Source organism: Mytilus edulis, chromosome 7 (genome assembly GCF_963676685.1).
Source record: "Mytilus edulis chromosome 7, xbMytEdul2.2, whole genome shotgun sequence".
Taxonomy (NCBI): Eukaryota; Metazoa; Mollusca; class Bivalvia; order Mytilida; family Mytilidae; genus Mytilus; species Mytilus edulis.
This window is the reverse complement of record NC_092350.1, coordinates 83,281,754-83,299,092: the sequence shown is the minus strand read 5'-3', so window position 1 is coordinate 83,299,092 and position 17,339 is coordinate 83,281,754. Positions and strand designations below refer to the sequence as shown.

Here is a 17,339-nt window from a genome sequence, read left to right as displayed (position 1 = left end):
TACGACAAATATAAAACAATGTAAACAAGTGAAACCTCTAATTTAATTATTTGTTCTCTCGCAGTTTTCGAGATATAGGAATTGGTGTTCGGCGGCGGTGGTGGTAATGGGGTAAACTATTTTTATGAAACATATATAATTTAGCAGGAAGAAGACATGGATGCTTCATATCTAGTAAACAGATACATTATGTTACGAAGTCATCTGTCATGTGTCCATACATTGTCCTAGACATATTTTTTCATGTTTCAGCAACTACTTAACAAAGTTGTCATGTAAATTAGTCATTTACGGTATCATGAGAAAAAGAAGAATTATAATTGGTATATGGTTTCCTTACAATGTCTATATGTCCGTCGGGTGGGTGTGGGCGCAGGACATATTAGCGAAACAATTGAACTACACGGAGACAATAGAGCCCATTTTAGAGCGGGATTAATCCGTTCACCTGTATTTTCGATAGTCCATTTTAGCGAAAACTTACTTACCTGGTTAGATAATACTCGCTAAGCTTTGGGGAGAAGTTCAGTGTAATTCAAAGCGAATTAATAATGGATCTGAGTCGTTCCATGACATTATAATGAACAACTTTTTAGTTATCATCCAGCTATTTACTTTTTTTAATATACTTTTATCAAATTGCAAGGAATAGCATATATAAAAATACGAAGTATAGACAAATATGCAACACATTAATCTAGACAAGATAAAGAGAAAGAACAGTTCCTAATGCAATTCAACAATTTTGTACATGGGGTTTATCCGGAGCCTATTATGTACGTTCTCTAGGATATAAATTCCAGGCTAGAACGAACTTTTAACATTTGATTAAATTTTTTAGACTTTTAGTGCTGTATTTTGAAGACATCATAGATTCTATAATTTTTCTCTAAAATGGATTAAAAACTGGACGTTAAAATGGGTTCTACTTTGGCGCTAAAACGTCCGATTTTTCTCTCTCAAATTTCCTTTCAATGCGCTAAAAAGTCCTCCGCCGATGTCCGTCAGAGTTCACCTGACCTCGACATGTGTGTGCCGTCTTGTTTGAAATAGAAACTAAAATTTAACTAGTTAGAAGAAGATCAGTCTATTTTTTTAACAGTGGGTAAACCGGTTCAATAGTTATCTACCTTCCAAGTTAATCAAACCAGTGTTTGATGCGTTTGTCGTCATGAATACTTTGACTACTGCAATAAATGCATATACAACATCTATTTTGATAAATAGTGAAAGATGGAAATAACAATGCGATAGAGTTATCAAAAAGAATATATTTTCCCTCGACATCTCAAACGATCAGATATGATATGTTTTTTTTTTGTAGTTTTGTATAAAATCGTTTAAAAAATTCTTACACTAACCAACGGACCTGTACATGTGTCATAGAAACAATACTATATATAATAGGGTCAGACGTAGCTTATAATATAATTATTTATGTGACTGCATCCTACATTAATTTTCAAGATCCTCTACGATAGATAATTCAGCTGATTTTTTATATTCCATATTTATGCCTAGTATATATTATACATGTATTATCCCGTGCCTCGGGTAGATATAAAGATTTGTTCAACAAAGATTAGAATATTCATATTTCACGAGGGCTCATGTTTTTTGTTACGACGCTAGATAAAAACAGACGAGAAAAGGTAACACTCGGCAACCAAAAGCTTGATTTTTGTCGAGCCTAAGTGCTCGAGTGGTCTAGCGCAAGGCGATTTGGCAGCACGATATCTCTTTAGCATGTCAGTTCGAATCCCAGCCAGGGAAGAATAAAAATGTGCATTCGCTTTGCAGGTCTAAAATTGTTGGGGTGTTATTTAGACGAATTATAATTGTATATATTGGAATTGATTACGGTTAGTTTTCCTGACATTTTTTACTACATAAAAAAGAAGGTGTGGTATCATTGCCAATGAGACATCTATCTACAAAAGACCAAAATGACACAAACATTAATAACTTAAGGTCACCGATCGGCCTTCAATAATGAGCAAAGCCCACACTCGGCAACCAAAAGCTTGATTTTTGTCGAGCCTAGTAAGTGCTCGAGTGGTCTAGCGCAAGGCGATTTGGTAGCACGATATCTCTTTAGCATGTCAGTTCGAATCCCAGCCAGGAAAGAATAAAAATGTGCATTCGATTTGCAGGTCTAAAATTGTTGGGGTGTTATTTAGACGAATTATAATTTTATATATTGGAATTGATTACGGTTAGTTTTCCTGACATTTTTTACTACATAAAAAAGAAGGTGTGGTATCATTGCCAATGAGACATCTATCTACAAAAGACCAAAATGACACAAACATTAATAACTTTAGGTCACCGATCGGCCTTCAATAATAAGCAAAGCCCATACCGCATAGTCAGCTATAAAAGGCCCCGATAAGACAATGTAAAACAATTCAAACGATAAAACTAACGGCCTTATTTATGTAAAAAAAATGGACGAAAAACAAATAAGTAACACATAAACAAACGACAACCACTGAATTACAGGCTCCTGACTGGGGACAGACACATACATAAATAATGTGGCGGGGTTAAACATGTTAGCGGGATGCATATATTGGTCTTTCTTAACCTTCTCCTATCATTCAGTGAAACCCATGCTTAGATCGTGCTGATCTAATTTTTTTGTAAAAGGTAGGTTGGGCGTGTAAAGCCAACAGTGGAAGTGATACTTGTAAAAACGTCTATGCATTAATACATTTATTAATTTCGAAGCTCAATAAGGGAGGACCCTGGTCCCCTGCTCCCTAAATCCGACGTTAATGCTTAAAGGGAAAGAGTTGTAGAGAAATGCTAACGATTTTAAATTTACATTAATAAAAAGGTATATAACAATTTATGATAGGACTATTATACTAACAAAAAGTACTAGTGTAAAACCATTCAAAGGAAAAAACCAACGGTCTAATCCAGAGGCGGATTTAGGAGGGGGCCCAGGTTGCCCCCCCTTTTTTTGGGAAAAAACATTGGTTGCTTATATAGGGAATCACTAAAGCGTAACTGGAGCGGGCCTCCCTCTTAGGTTAGTCAGTGGGCCCCCACTTATGAACAATTCTGGATCTGCCACTATTAAATTTATATAAAAAACGAGAAAATTATGAACCACATAAACAGACGACAACCATTTTATTCCTTACAGTACGGTTTCGGTTTTCTTCATTATTGAAGGTTCTTTAAATAATAAATTTCAATTGCTGGCTTTCTCATAGGCAATCACATCACATCTTTATTTTTTTTATATTAATGTTAAAAAAAGATTATTATTTTAAAATCTACAAAACGTGACAAATACATATAGTATGGTGCACTGTACAAAGAATATTCATAATACAGATATAGGAAAGGTATCTTTTCGGAAGTGTTTTATCTATATTACTTTCTATTTTTAAACAGTTAAAATGAGAAATCCCTGTAAGATTTGGTTATCGATACATCTGATCTTTGGTATTGTTGCAATTGGTGTGGTCGTAAACTAGTTCAGATTAAAATTGCAGTGCCTTGATTCATCGAGAGTTCAGCCTTGGATAATTAACCCAGCCTGTTTCACTTGATAAAAATCATAAACAATGAAAACAAATGTGTTTTATCTTAAGCGGTGCTTTACTTTTGCGCCAATTCGCATTTTATTTGCCCCCAAATAATCTTTCATTTACGACACAACCTAGATTTCATTTGCGCCAAAATAAAACTTTTTATTTGCGCCAAATATACAAGTAAATTCATAAAATAAAACATACTTTAATTCAAGAGAGACTTTCCATAGTAACTTGAAAACAAAGTTTTTGGTTGTATATCAAAATCAAATAATGCTATAAGCATGATAAGGCAGCAACCATTTGATTTTCTAGGGGGGGATGGGTTTTTTTTTTGTAGAAACTTTTTTTTTCGCCTTCGACGAAGAACAATCTATTTTTTTAGCGACAAACTGAAAACAATTTTTTTCTTTCAATTTTAGCATTACATATAGTGGAAGCTGAGGGTGAAAAAAAAAACACCCATAGCACCACCCCCCCCCCCCCCCCCCCGAAAATCAAATGGTTGCTGCCTTATTATATAAATCAAAAACATGATTTGTGACAAGCATCAAAACACAAATCCGTCAACTTAACCATATTCACCCCGTCTTAAAAATAGCCTCGAAACACATAAATTCGGACGTTAACGCGTTCGAATCAAACACCGCGTGCCAATGAGTTCAGATAGTGAAGAGTGCATATAATAACTTTAAAAAAAATCTAATATATCTATTTTTCGGATATTGTGCTCCAATATATTCTTTGTCACAATACTCAATTCTAACTACAACGGGTTTCAAATATGTGACATTTTATAGGCAAACATTAAAAAAACAATGCCACTGATTAAAGCAGGCTGGGTATTTTTATAATAATTAAAAACCTTCTGTTTATCGTGTCTCATAGTTTTTAAAACGTACAATTTTTGAAAATTTCATTGTTTAAAAGTACCATACTTATAAAGATATAGGGGTAAAATGGTATCTAAATACACGTTTTAAAGTGTCTTTATTTTCATACTGTGTACGGTTCTTCGTCATTACACTTTTTTTTATACTACGCTTCGTTGATGCACGTTTTCAATTAATTGTTTTACACAAGTATTTTTTGGGACCTTTATAGCTTGTTTTTCGTTGTGAACCAAGGCTCCGTGTTGAAGGTCGTACATTGACCTATAATGGTTTACTTTTTAAGATTGTTATTTGGATGGAGAATGGTCTCATTGGCACTCACACCATATCTTCCTATGTCTATTTGATATGATGTAAACTAATATTCAGGTTTAAAAAAATAATTTATAACCATTACATGCGTACAGCAACCTATACTATCTGTTGTATTGTTGAAACACTCTTGAGGGTATTTTGTATTTAGCATTCTTTTTAAAACGTCCACTTTACAACAAATAGTCACACTCAATGTACTGTTGCACCACTGTCCCAGGTTCGGGGAGGGTCGGATTGTGGCTAACATGTTCAACATTGCCAAATTCTGTATGTGCCTGCATGTCCGAAGTCAGGAGCGTGTACTTCAGTGGTTATATATATATATTTGTTTTTCGTTCGGTTTTTTGTTGTTGCATAAATTAGGCCATTAGTTTTCTCTTTTAAATTGACTTACAGTTGTCATTTCGGGGACTTGAATACATGTAGCTGACTTTGCTTTTTTTACTGTGTGCCGAAATCTAACGGATTTGTCGTTCTGCATATTATAAGCATCTTTTAAAAAGTCTAAACCCATCGATATGAATTTCATTCAAATATTGACTTATGTGTTTTATACCGGTTTATCTTCATGAAGAAAAAAAAACCCACACACACAAAAATAATCTGAAGAACCAACGATCTGGAATTGTTCTCTGGGAGATGGATATCGAGAACCCCGACAAACTCAGTGGTCTTGATTTTTCGATCCCCGGAATGGTTTAGTCCGATTGAACGATCATTCGAAAAAAAAGTGTGGAACATGTAGTATTTCTGGTGAAATGCAAAATTATGTTACCAATGTCAGTATCTATCAGCATTTAGAAACACAAAAACTTTTTGATTTTCTTAACATTTGCCATTTCTAAATTGTCAGCATATATATAAGAATATAATAGCGTTAAAATATAAAGCCCATGCACGTTCCTTCATATTTATACTCAAATTAGGAAATAGGATAGACATAAGAAATGGATTAAATCATGCACGTGTAGTTAGAATGATTACTGTTTTCCTAGCGTCCTGCGGTTAATAAAGTATACATGTACTTTAATAATTGCCAACAAATACAGTTAAAACGTCATATGATCAAATCTGATCGGGCTGAGATGGTGGTGGTAGGGGGATTGACTGGCTCTTGAAAATGCAACTTATTGGGTCCACAAAGAGTTGTTATACATGTGTATAGTGATTCAAACTCTCAATGTGGGTCATAGGAGTGAATGTCACAAATCTAAACGAACGTATTGGCTAATTAAGACATTCATCATAGCCAAACGAACACCCAATTTCAGCACAGGTTGTACTGTCTCGGAAGGGGACCATATTTTTATACCCCAGTTAAAAATGGCGTCGTCGGTATAAATGATACAGTTGGACAAAGCATCAATCATCTACGTAAGCTTATATATTTGCGTTGTTGTGTCTTTCATGCATGTCTTTATAGTTCTCAATAAATAATGAACGGTTCAAAGTTGGTACTGGTGAAACTGCCCTGAAAATTTTCTGGAGCCCCATGTGTGATGTTTTAATGACTCGTATTGATACTGTATGATTGTTGTTTGCTTAACGTTCACTTGCAAATAGTTCATGAATGTCCAGGATGAACACAAAGTACCAATACTACAGGTTGGTTCTGGAAGGTGTCAGTCCGGAGTAATGTCGCGGAATTTCGGACTGGCACTGGATAAAATAGAATATATTAGAAAAGTACAAAAACGATGCCGTGCAGCAGGCGATTTACGGACCCCTCGTAGAGTTTTTGCAAGGGTTCGTAAAGTGTAGAGAGAGTGGTGCTCTCTCTTTATGAGACATTGCATCTTATATTCCCATTCTGACTGGACGTGGTAGCGTTTACATCCCACACAGCTCAACAGATGTACCACTTCGGAGAGGGTTTACCTCCGGTCGGAAAAATACCAAAGTGCCCATAACTATTCCCCAGTCAGCCTTTTAGATCACAAGTACATACTTGTAATGTGCTTGGGTAAATCATGTTTGTAAGTCCATCATCTCCTTAAACTGTGACAATAGTGTAAAACACAAGATGAACCTCGTCATGAAAACCTGAAAATGCATGAAATACTTGTCACTGGATGAAATACATATGACAAACAAGCAATCTGTACTAAATCCGCTCAACCTGTACATACGGGGTTTTTGTTTAGGGTGTTTCTCTAGGCACGTATATATTTACTTTGAAAGTTTCTAAAGCAGTTATAATAGATTGTTTCGAGTATACCCGAATCCCAAACGATAATCACAAGTTAATTGTTTGCATAATATTCTTTCTGCTGTTGGTCTACATGTAGCTCCAAGTTTCTGACGTCTATAAGGGCAACGAGAGGAGAACGACTTGCGCTATCTTTATTTCTTAAAATAAAAAAAAATCCTGGGTGAAATCTAATTCCACACTTCGTTGACTGATGGCAATAAATTAATATGTTGACCATCATCCTGTGTTCCTATGAAACTACTGTGGGTGAATTTAACGATTTCTATTGTACATAAAAACCTGCGCAGGTATAGAATACCGGTATGTGGAGTAAAATTATGCACAAGGCTCCGAGTGTGGTCTGTAATGACATTCATGAAGATTGCTGTCGATTGCCGCTATCGCTGTAAGCATTTTATGCCACCCTCCACTTAGTTGTCACCAATATTCTATTGCCAAATAAAAGGTATTTAGTGCATATTTCACAAAGAATTGATAGGATAAGCATATATTAGTGCACTTGCAGCATGTGCAGAAAGTGCAAATACAAATGTGCAGGAATATGTATTTAGAATATCAAACAGGAGAAAAAGGAGTCACATGTTACATATATACCAGTACATTAGAGAGAGTACTTTTCTGACTATTTGAAAGGCTGAATGGTCAATCGAGTAAGACAATTTCATACCTCAGGAATTGCAATGCCAATTTGTTTTGAAACTTTACATGACTATGTATAGCTTGACCTACACGTTTGAGTACCATGCACGTTCATGCTGCATTCCTACTACGCTCTCAGCAATAACGTCAATAGCATGTACCATACAACTGTCGTATTCCTTCTATTATTTATTTATACGTAGATTTCTCGGAAACAGTAATGCCATCATAATCTACCAGGACTCATGGGCGTGGTAGTAGGAATATAAGTAAAGGCAGATGATGACCTCTGGTCTATTCCTGCATGATCCAGTAGACAGGTCGACTAACCAATCCAACCTATATTAATTGCTGGTCCGTTAAAATTAAATGATGATGTTTTTAGTGAACGACAGTGGGTCGTAATATGAACGTAGTCAGTTCGTAAGAAGAGCGTGATGAAGATGGCATGTGCGTACTATAATCGTACTATAAGCTTGAACAGCGTTGTATGAACGGGGAACAGTCGAAATAGAATCGTGGTTAGGTCGCAATGAGATCATGATGGTCGTAGTAAGGTCGTAACATAGTCAATGTGAAATCGTAGCGCAGTCTCTTCGATAATAATCGTGCTTTTGCTACGCTCTCGCTACGATAGTACAATTACCGTTATGATCTTACCACGACTTAACTACACTCTCCCTATTATTTCTACCGCGCCCTCATTTCGCCACGACCGCATCACGATTGTTTGGAACATGTTCGAAGTTGGTCCTCGCTCAGCACGATCAAAAAGACTTCATGATCACCACAAACGTATACCACGACTTTACTTTGATCTACACGACTGCACTACGATCGTCAAAATTTGCATTTGAGATCATAGTGCGACCGTGACCAAGTGTGACGGGGGTATAAACCACATACCCTCCTCTCATGCATGATACAAATTTAACCATTCTATACGTATATGTAAAACTTTTATGCGGTTTTGTCACGATTTCAGTTCAAACTATCACAGGCACTTGTCTCAGAGTGTATATATACATGTATATAGAGGGACATATTAATTATTTTTCCCCCAGAAACCAATGAAAACCATCAACCCCATCTTTACTTTCAATCTCGGAGGGGGGTCACTTTCTATGTAATGAGTGGGTAGGGATGATCCCCTGGAATATGTCACTTTTTCATGCTCCATCGGCATGGTATATGAAAAGGGTGAGAAATCAAATTCAGTTCAATAGATTGATATTTTTACTTGCTTGATTATATTATAAGTATCTGAAACTAATCAGATGTTCTTATTTTTTGTGATGCGGTTAAATCACAGTCGTAAATACATCAACTATTTGTCAAACCATTTAAACATTTAAACATGTTAAACTCTATATGTGGTATTTCCGCTAATGCTAGATACAGATGCTATAAATGTCATCATTTTGACATTTGCACCTAATAAACATTCAAAGGTTTGTTTACATGAAACATGATAACAATTATTTAAAGAAATTTCATAGTGTCAGCTATGAGATGGAACAGCAATGTACAAAATGTAACTTTTGATCAGTTTTTCATTAATATAAAACTCAGTGAAAGTGTTTCTCTCGGGAGTGTTACTATACTTATCTGACCAAACATCTTATATTGTCTTTTAAAATTTCTTTTTTAATGAAAGATATAAAAAGGGGCAAATAGAGGAAAGTGTTTAAGATGCGACGAATTTATTAAATTAATTGTGATTATTGCAACTGCTTTGCTTCTAAACACATTCGTGAAGATAAGCGGGACCCCAAAACAAATTATAAACTCTCATGTACCAGAAGATGAAAAATATCCAAATATCTCAATAGTTTTTTTTTGTTCGTTGATATATGACAAGGTATATATTTCTAATAAACAAAAGGTTTGGTACTTGATGTATCAGCTGCATGCTCACCCCTACCAAAAATCTTTAAGCCCCCCTCCCGAGCTTTCAATATAGACTTTTTTCAAGTAAAGTTTTTTCCATTCTGTTGATGTTATTAAACCACTCCCAAAAGTTGAGGTTACGTTACATAAAACTTGCAGTTTAAAGTAAAAAGAAGTTAAGATCATGATATTATGAATTTACGTTTACAATTTACATTAAATTTGTTTTTACTTTCAACATTAACATATTGAAACGTTTAATATTTCGAAAATAAGGACCACCGTATGTTCATAATGGTTATATCTAGTGGGTAATACACATGCTGGTTCTTTTCATTTTCTTATCATATTTTATTGCTTGAGATGCTAACTGGGTGTTATATCCTTCTAATGATACCTCTTTGATTGACCAAAGACTCGGAAGGAAGTATTATATTGAATACACCGTATGGGTAACCGTTATCATGTTTATTCTTCCATCAGTAGAACCATCGAGGTACAATAATAATTTGGGATTATTGTGTGGCCAGTGATGGATTATGTCGCGCGTTTTGTAATACACGCAGTACTGTAAAGTGAAACGAGGTCATTCTGTTGTGTACTTTAGTCAAAGGAAGAGAAAGATGGAGTCCCTTAGAATAAGAAAATGAAACTGATTGGATTTCGTTTTAAAGGAAGAAGAGTCTGAAGCTAACGTGTATACCTACGAGAGTTCTGGTAAGATATACTTTTTAATCCATAGAAAATACTTTTTTTTTCGTCTGCGGGTAAAAACAATCTATTTCTTTCACGTAAAGTCGAAAACAATTCTTTTCTTTCAATTTTAGCAGTACATATAGTGGCAGCTGAGGGTGAAACACAAGCATTTTTTTCTCAGAATCAAAAACAATTTTTTTTTTTCATAAAACTTTTTTTCCAAAAAAATCCATAGCCACGAATAAAGTGTCTGAGGCCTATTTAACATTCAAAAAGGATATTTCTTATTCAACTTTACATTTACCTAGTATGATAACTTAGTACAATAAGTGCCATTTTTTTTGTGTAATGTGTTTATTGGCAAAGAACTTTCATATATGTAATATAATTATAGTAAATAAGTTCATAATACATCAGCAAAATCGAGACAAGTACATAAAGTTGATATTTTGAATACTTCTATAAACGTATATTAATATTATTAATAATTTTAAAAAGGAATAGAAAATCTAAATCTAAGGTAGCATGGATTGGGTAGATATTTTTATTACATGAGAGTTAGCTTATAAAATCATTCTATTAGTTGGAGCCAGGGGTTCCAGCAGGTGTACGCTCTTTGCAATGGTTTATTTTTATAAAATATTTTATTTTTTCAATGAACAAATTTTCTTTAAGGTAATTTTTTAAGGCTACACTATTTACTTGTCCACATTGCATTTTTGTTTTGTATATATAATATTTGGTTAATAGTATTATGAGATTTCTTATGTAGTTTTTTTCTGTTTTTTCTAATATCCCAAATAAGACAATATCTAAATTAAGTGGTAGTTCAATTTGGACTTTTGCAAATATCCATTTATTAAGTTCTTCCCAAACATCAAAAAGTTTTGGACATGTCCAGAATATGTGTTCAATAGTTTCTATTGAGTCTGAACAGAAAGTGCATTTATTTATTTTGTGAGATTTTAATTTTGTAGAGAAATTTATTTGTTCCCAAAATTTTATTTGGGATGGTAAACCAGACAAAATTAAAAGGGAAACAATTGCTCAAATATATGAACTGGGTGGACTTAACATGTTAAATCTAAAACAATACATCAAAGGATTAAAATTCTGTGATTAATCCTGTATTGGAGCCACTGTAATTTTGAGTTTTTAGTAATGTAAAATGGAAGTCTGTATATTTTATTCCAAATAATATTATGTCTATTTAGGATTAAAGACCACTTTTCCTGTTATGTGATATTGGTTATTTTTTTATTTAAAACATTATACATGTCTTTTGATCCTTTTGTAGATTTCATAAATATAGAAATAGTAGTTGGTATAATTGGCCCATAAGGCTTCATAAGCTGATTATTTTTAATTGAGACTTTTCATATAGGAATAAACAGCTGACATTACTCCTTGAAATATAAGAAAGTTGGTATCAACATCACATGTTTTTTTAAATTCCTGCCAATTCATTAAATGTCCATCATTATCAATTAAATCATTTATTAGCCAGACGCCCTTTTCAGTCCATTTTTTATACAGAGGGGTTTGATTACCAATTTTAATTTCTTTATTATTCCAAAGATTAGATGCATAAAATTATATTCATTCTTAATAGCTACTTTGGTTTGTAGTTCAGTCCAAGCATTAAAAACCTCAAGCCAAAAAGGATTTTTAACTTGTGTTCTTGGACCTACCAAGAATAATTCATTTAATTCAATTTTTTCAGTACAAGTTAGTAATTTACAATAGTTATTAGTTTGTTTGATTATTCTTCTTATCCAAGTTAGTTTTAACCCTTGTCTGCAACTTCTTCTTCTTCTTCAGGAAGTCCACCCTATAGCAACCTCTTTCAATTGTAAAAAAATCTGATAGAAAATTATTCTGCGTTATTGCTGATTTAGTATTGGTAAAAAAAGTTTTAACCCAATGTTTTATGGAATTTCCAAAGTTGAAAAAGTCAAGAATTTGTTCTATGAAAATCCAGGATATTGTATCAAAAGCTTTTTCGAAGTCAATGAGGAGGAGAATGCCTGGGATATCATTTTCTTCAGTGTAGTGTAAAGTGCCAATTTTTATTAATGTCTAGCAGTTATTAAAACAGTTTGGAATGTTATATATATATATAAGTGTATCTATCTGCGGAAACATGTTATTTGCATTTGTATTAAGAATTCAGTCAAAACTATAAAAAATATTTGTTAACATGGTTAAGTAATTTATGTACCAAAATAAGGCTCTATCCAGTCAGTAACCATACTTGTACTTAGTTAAAATGTGATAATTTCTAAAGCTTACTACCATTCATGTGCCAGTTTTTTTCGTGCAATTTTATATCTCTCTGATGCTCAAATGAGAAGTGGTAAATATGATGAGTGCAGATATAATAATCATAATTGTGGGTGAATTAATACTTATAACTTTATATATTTCCACCGCCTATCCTTATTGGTTATGTGTACTTCAAAACAACTTGGAGAGTATAAATTTTCAATGTTATTAATAAGATATTTTGCTAGCTCTTTATATTTTGAATTGTATATGTGTTGTTATGACATTCTATCTCATATAGGGTCGATTCGATTTTGGAAAGCTTATTGAAAATGCTCCCTATTAATGAACTCTCATTTATAATGAAGTGATAATGTGATGCAGTCTTACGATTTGTTTTCTTTAATTTTCATATAAAAACATATAAACGGTAAAATAGACAAGACCTGCTTAATATGCTTAGATATGGTCAAAATATGAAATTAGAAGATGTGGTATGATTGCATATTGTCAAAGTCAAATATGTGTGAAAATCCTGTTTTTTTTTATACATTTTTAAAGAAAAAATAATATACAATTACTTGTTGTATGCACTGTTCTAACTTTCTGTGAAACACTGTTTAAAACTGTGTAATTTGTATTAAAACAGACGAATCACCAAAGAAAAGAATAACTCAAAGTACTGGAGGCATGGGTGCAGTGAATTCGAAATATCAACAGCGACCCTCAAATACAGAATATGAAAGAAAAAGGTGAGGTTACAAAATTTTATTTGCAAACTTTACTTTATAACTTCGAGGTATCACTGCTAATAGTCAGGGGAATTACTTGAATGATCAAATTTTATTGTAGCTTTAAATATATCATACCAGGCGGAAACCCAGTTGAAATCAAAGCTCTTTGTTAGAGAAGGCGATCAATGCTTACTGCAATGTTTACTATAGTACAGAAGTACTATCTTATATAGTTTATAAGATATCTTATATACTTTATAAGATATCTAATAAAGTATACAAGATATCTGATATACATTTCTAATATAAGAATATCTGTGGACGGCAACGACTGAATGTATGATCGCTATGTCTCGCTTTTTCGACAAAAGTCGAAGGCTCGACAAAAATGCATTTACAAATAATCATATTATGGTATTATTCTCACTATTTAAATGATCTTTTCTGAAATAAGTCTTTAGCATAAATTATTTTCTTTTTTAGACTTCACTATCTATGAGTACCAATATAATCTTTAAGCAGTTCAATGGGTTATGAATCCAGACCAGACAGTCAAGAGCATTTACCGTAAATAGAAAATTAGCAAAAGTGAAAGCAACACACGTATGTTTCGATTGGTGTGATAGATTTTGGACAGGAGTAGCAGACTGTGGTGCATTGATTCCAAAATAACTGTTACAACTGAACACCTTTTTGTCTCTTTCAAGTAGGATTGTGCTTTAAACTGACCAAATCACAAACATCGACCTGTAAACTAACTATGTGCATTTATTGCTTTATTGAACATAACTGTGTAAACCTAATTTTGTGACTGAATTCAGTCATTCTATTTTTTATTTTTGCAGAATTGGTCTATTTTCAACAAATTTTTACTGAATTTGTGTTGACTGAATTCAGTCATCTGTTGTATAGATGTTAATACTATGTTATCTCACTTGGTATAATTTAAGTCTTATGAAACACTCTTATTTAGTTCAATTTCTTGTAGCTTCTTTCAAATGTTGTGTGACTGAATTCAGTCAACATTTTGTGAAAATAATGAACAGGATACAGAGTTAATTTCATTTGGCTGTTTCTGTTATATGTTGTTTGTATTTAATCTGTAATATCTGTAATCCGAAATCTGTTTCCGAATTTACAGTTTGAGCTTTATTTAATAAGAAGCAACAACTACAAATAAGATTTATGTTACTTTCAAATACACTGATTGTATTCTTTGATATAGAGATGAAATCGAGTGACTGAATTCAGTCACTCAAATAATAATAACAATACAATGTTTTTTTCTTCATATGTTGTAAGTTAACAATACTAATAAAGTATTTATGCAAATATTTCTTTGCCACGGTTGACGTTTTAATACGTTTTAAATAAAATGGAAATGAAATGATGCACATTGCAAACAATGTTGAATGTTAAATGGTATAATATGATAAATAATATATCTACTGAGTTCAACCCTTGAGATTTGACAAATCAGAATATTGACAAGTTGAAACAGAATGTGTTGAGTGATTTGTGGTCACTCTCAAAATGTCGTTTTTAATGCAAAAACAGTACTTTCGGTAAAGTGTCTGTATATCTAATGAAATATGGATTCTATGTATGCATTTCCGTCGACATTTGCATTGGTTTCTATATGTGTAAGAAAATGGCTTTATTCGGTATTTTGAAATAAAAGCATTTTAAGGCTAAATTTAATTTTTTAAACGAAAAGCAATGTCAGAATGATACTATCTTTATATCTCAAAAGCTAGCATATTATGTATAACCTAGTATATCAAACTCAAACTTATATATATCACGTCTTGTTAGAAAAGAAGTCTGTTTGTTTACATTTTTGATCATATTCACTCGAAAAAAAAGCCCGATCAAATCACTCGAAAAACCACGACACTATACCTACCGCGTGTCCTAATCTAATAAAATTTTGCAGATCGAAGACGTTTAATATTTGTTATTACATCCCAGCTCCTTTGTTCTAACAGATGAACAGATGGTGATCTGAGCCGGATCACCCCTATCAGATAACCCCAGTTTGAGTGTCTTTGTTATGCATACTTTCCTTTGTTCTGAAACATTTTGGCGGGAAGGACACATCCACTGTAAAACTTATAATTAATTATACGGAAAAGACTATGTATCAAAATTCACGTAGAAAAAATCCATTGTCTATGCTGGGATTCGAACTCAAGACCTTTGGCATATCAAGCCACAACACATACCACTACACCAGGACGACTGGATATCAACAAACAGTAATTTAACATACTTAACGGAAGCAAGATCTTTTGATCAATGGGTCGAGTTGGCAAACCTTTATTCAGTGGGGTTTAAACCTTTTTCGTTAATAAGTGAGAAATCAGACTGATTGTTCAATTTGATTTTACACTTTTTTAAAAGTAGGGAGAGTCGGTAAACAAGAGTGTGACGATTTTTTTTATATAGTGGCGATATAGTGTGGGCCGATTGGCAAGTGGGGCGAGTTGACAATGTTTGATAACTACTCATCGTGTTCGGGGGTAACAAAGGGTATACATCATATAGTAATATATAAAGTATATTATAATGGTTGTGTGGCGTTCTAAACTAGATTTTATGAATTGTAAATGGTTTTTGGTCTAATCTTAAACAGCTGGGATGTAAAATAGTTATCCCACTCGGACTTGGTGTGTCAGTGTAAGATCACCCTCTGGCCTCCGGCCATCGGGGTGATCTCACACTGACACACCGCGTCATCGTGGGATAACTATTAATGAATCGTATCAACTCTATAGAATTTAATATAAACAGTGAATAATATTATCGTGTGGTTTTGTGTGAAGATAAACAGATACAGAACTGCACCGTCTATTAGGGTTAAAGCTTTACGGTAAGGAATTTACTGAACGGTTTATTATAATACTATCTAGCTAGTAGATACATTTTTGAAGCAAAATTTGAAATTATCCGAAACTATATGGGTCATTTTCAAAAAATGTCGAATTTGAAATTGAAAAATTTATTAAAAGTTACTAATTCAAACAACCCTCTACATAAGCAAATCAAAACAAACAGTACTTTAAGAACAACATATTAAAAGATGCAATCTTAATGATGTCATACAAGAATATCTTGAAACATTTTTTGATCGGTGGTACAATATTTTGTCTATCCTGTTACCATTTTCAAAAGAAATTTTGGGTTATTACGAAAAGGTTTAGATAAAATGTTAAGCTTGTTTTACGTTACCAATTAGATGGTTTTTAAGAGAATAAACTTCTATATATATATTCATTCTGTAAAATAATAGATTATTTGCCAATTTTCTAGGTTGTACTGAAAAATGGCTCTAAAATTGGTTTTCAAAGGTTGTAAAAATTACCACCAGTAATGCAAGTCTAAGATAGCAATTTATATTGTTCGGCCTTTTTGCACCCTTTCAAATAAACCCAACATCAAGTAAATCCCTCATAAGTTAATTTACTTTTCTCTTTATTTCGTTGGTAACAGGAACGTACGTTTCTGATATACATGTATCACTATATAAAAGTCTATCCTGTTACCTTTTTGTCTATCCTGTTACCGATATCAGTATTGCACCTGCAAATGCTTAATTAAGACGTTATAACCTTAAGATGAGTTCAAACAATGAAATATTTCATTCGTTTTCCACCTACATGTTAAGATAAAAAAATTAACGACGTTTTTGTCTATAATTGTCTATCCTGTTACTGTAACCATAGTAACCATAGTAACAGGATAAACAAATTTCTTCGTTTTTGATTGCTGTGGTGAAATAACCCTTTGGTGAAGTGATTATGGTTTTCTATTGTGAATTTGGTTTCCAACACGTTATTGCACTTTTTACAACCATACTGTTAGTGTAATTAATCAAAATGGTTGGTAACAGCATAGACATGAAAAAAAGTACGCTCTTTTTTTTCACTAAATGTCTTGAAATTTCTTTTCTCTACACTGTCGTTCAAGAAACGAGGCGTTTTAAATGTAAAGTCTACTTTGCATTTTTGAAATCAACACTGACTGATTCAATATTCATAGGGAGAATAATTTAACGACTGATTTAAGTAGCGGTAACAGGATAGACATGAACCTCCTGTACGCTGATTGAGTTTAGTTTGTAGATATGTTACTGACATACAATGAT

The 17,339-nt window shown here is 33.1% G+C and overlaps 1 protein-coding gene and 1 long non-coding RNA gene across 2 annotated transcripts in view; both read left to right on the top strand.

The window, feature by feature from the left end:
- Positions 1–9,915: 9,915 nt before the first annotated feature.
- Positions 9,916–14,605, top strand: LOC139529648 (uncharacterized). The gene is made up of 3 exons (XR_011665853.1): positions 9,916–10,214; positions 13,108–13,210; positions 13,676–14,605. It is a non-coding gene; the product is annotated as an uncharacterized lncRNA (long non-coding RNA).
- A 594-nt stretch (positions 14,606–15,199) lies between these two features.
- Positions 15,200–17,339, top strand: part of LOC139482411 (uncharacterized) — a 29,355-nt gene continuing 27,215 nt past the window's right edge. Inside the window, exon 1 of the mRNA XM_071266314.1 lies at positions 15,200–16,064. The gene's annotated coding sequence lies outside the window, so the exon portion shown is untranslated. The remainder of the gene's footprint in view (positions 16,065–17,339) is intronic.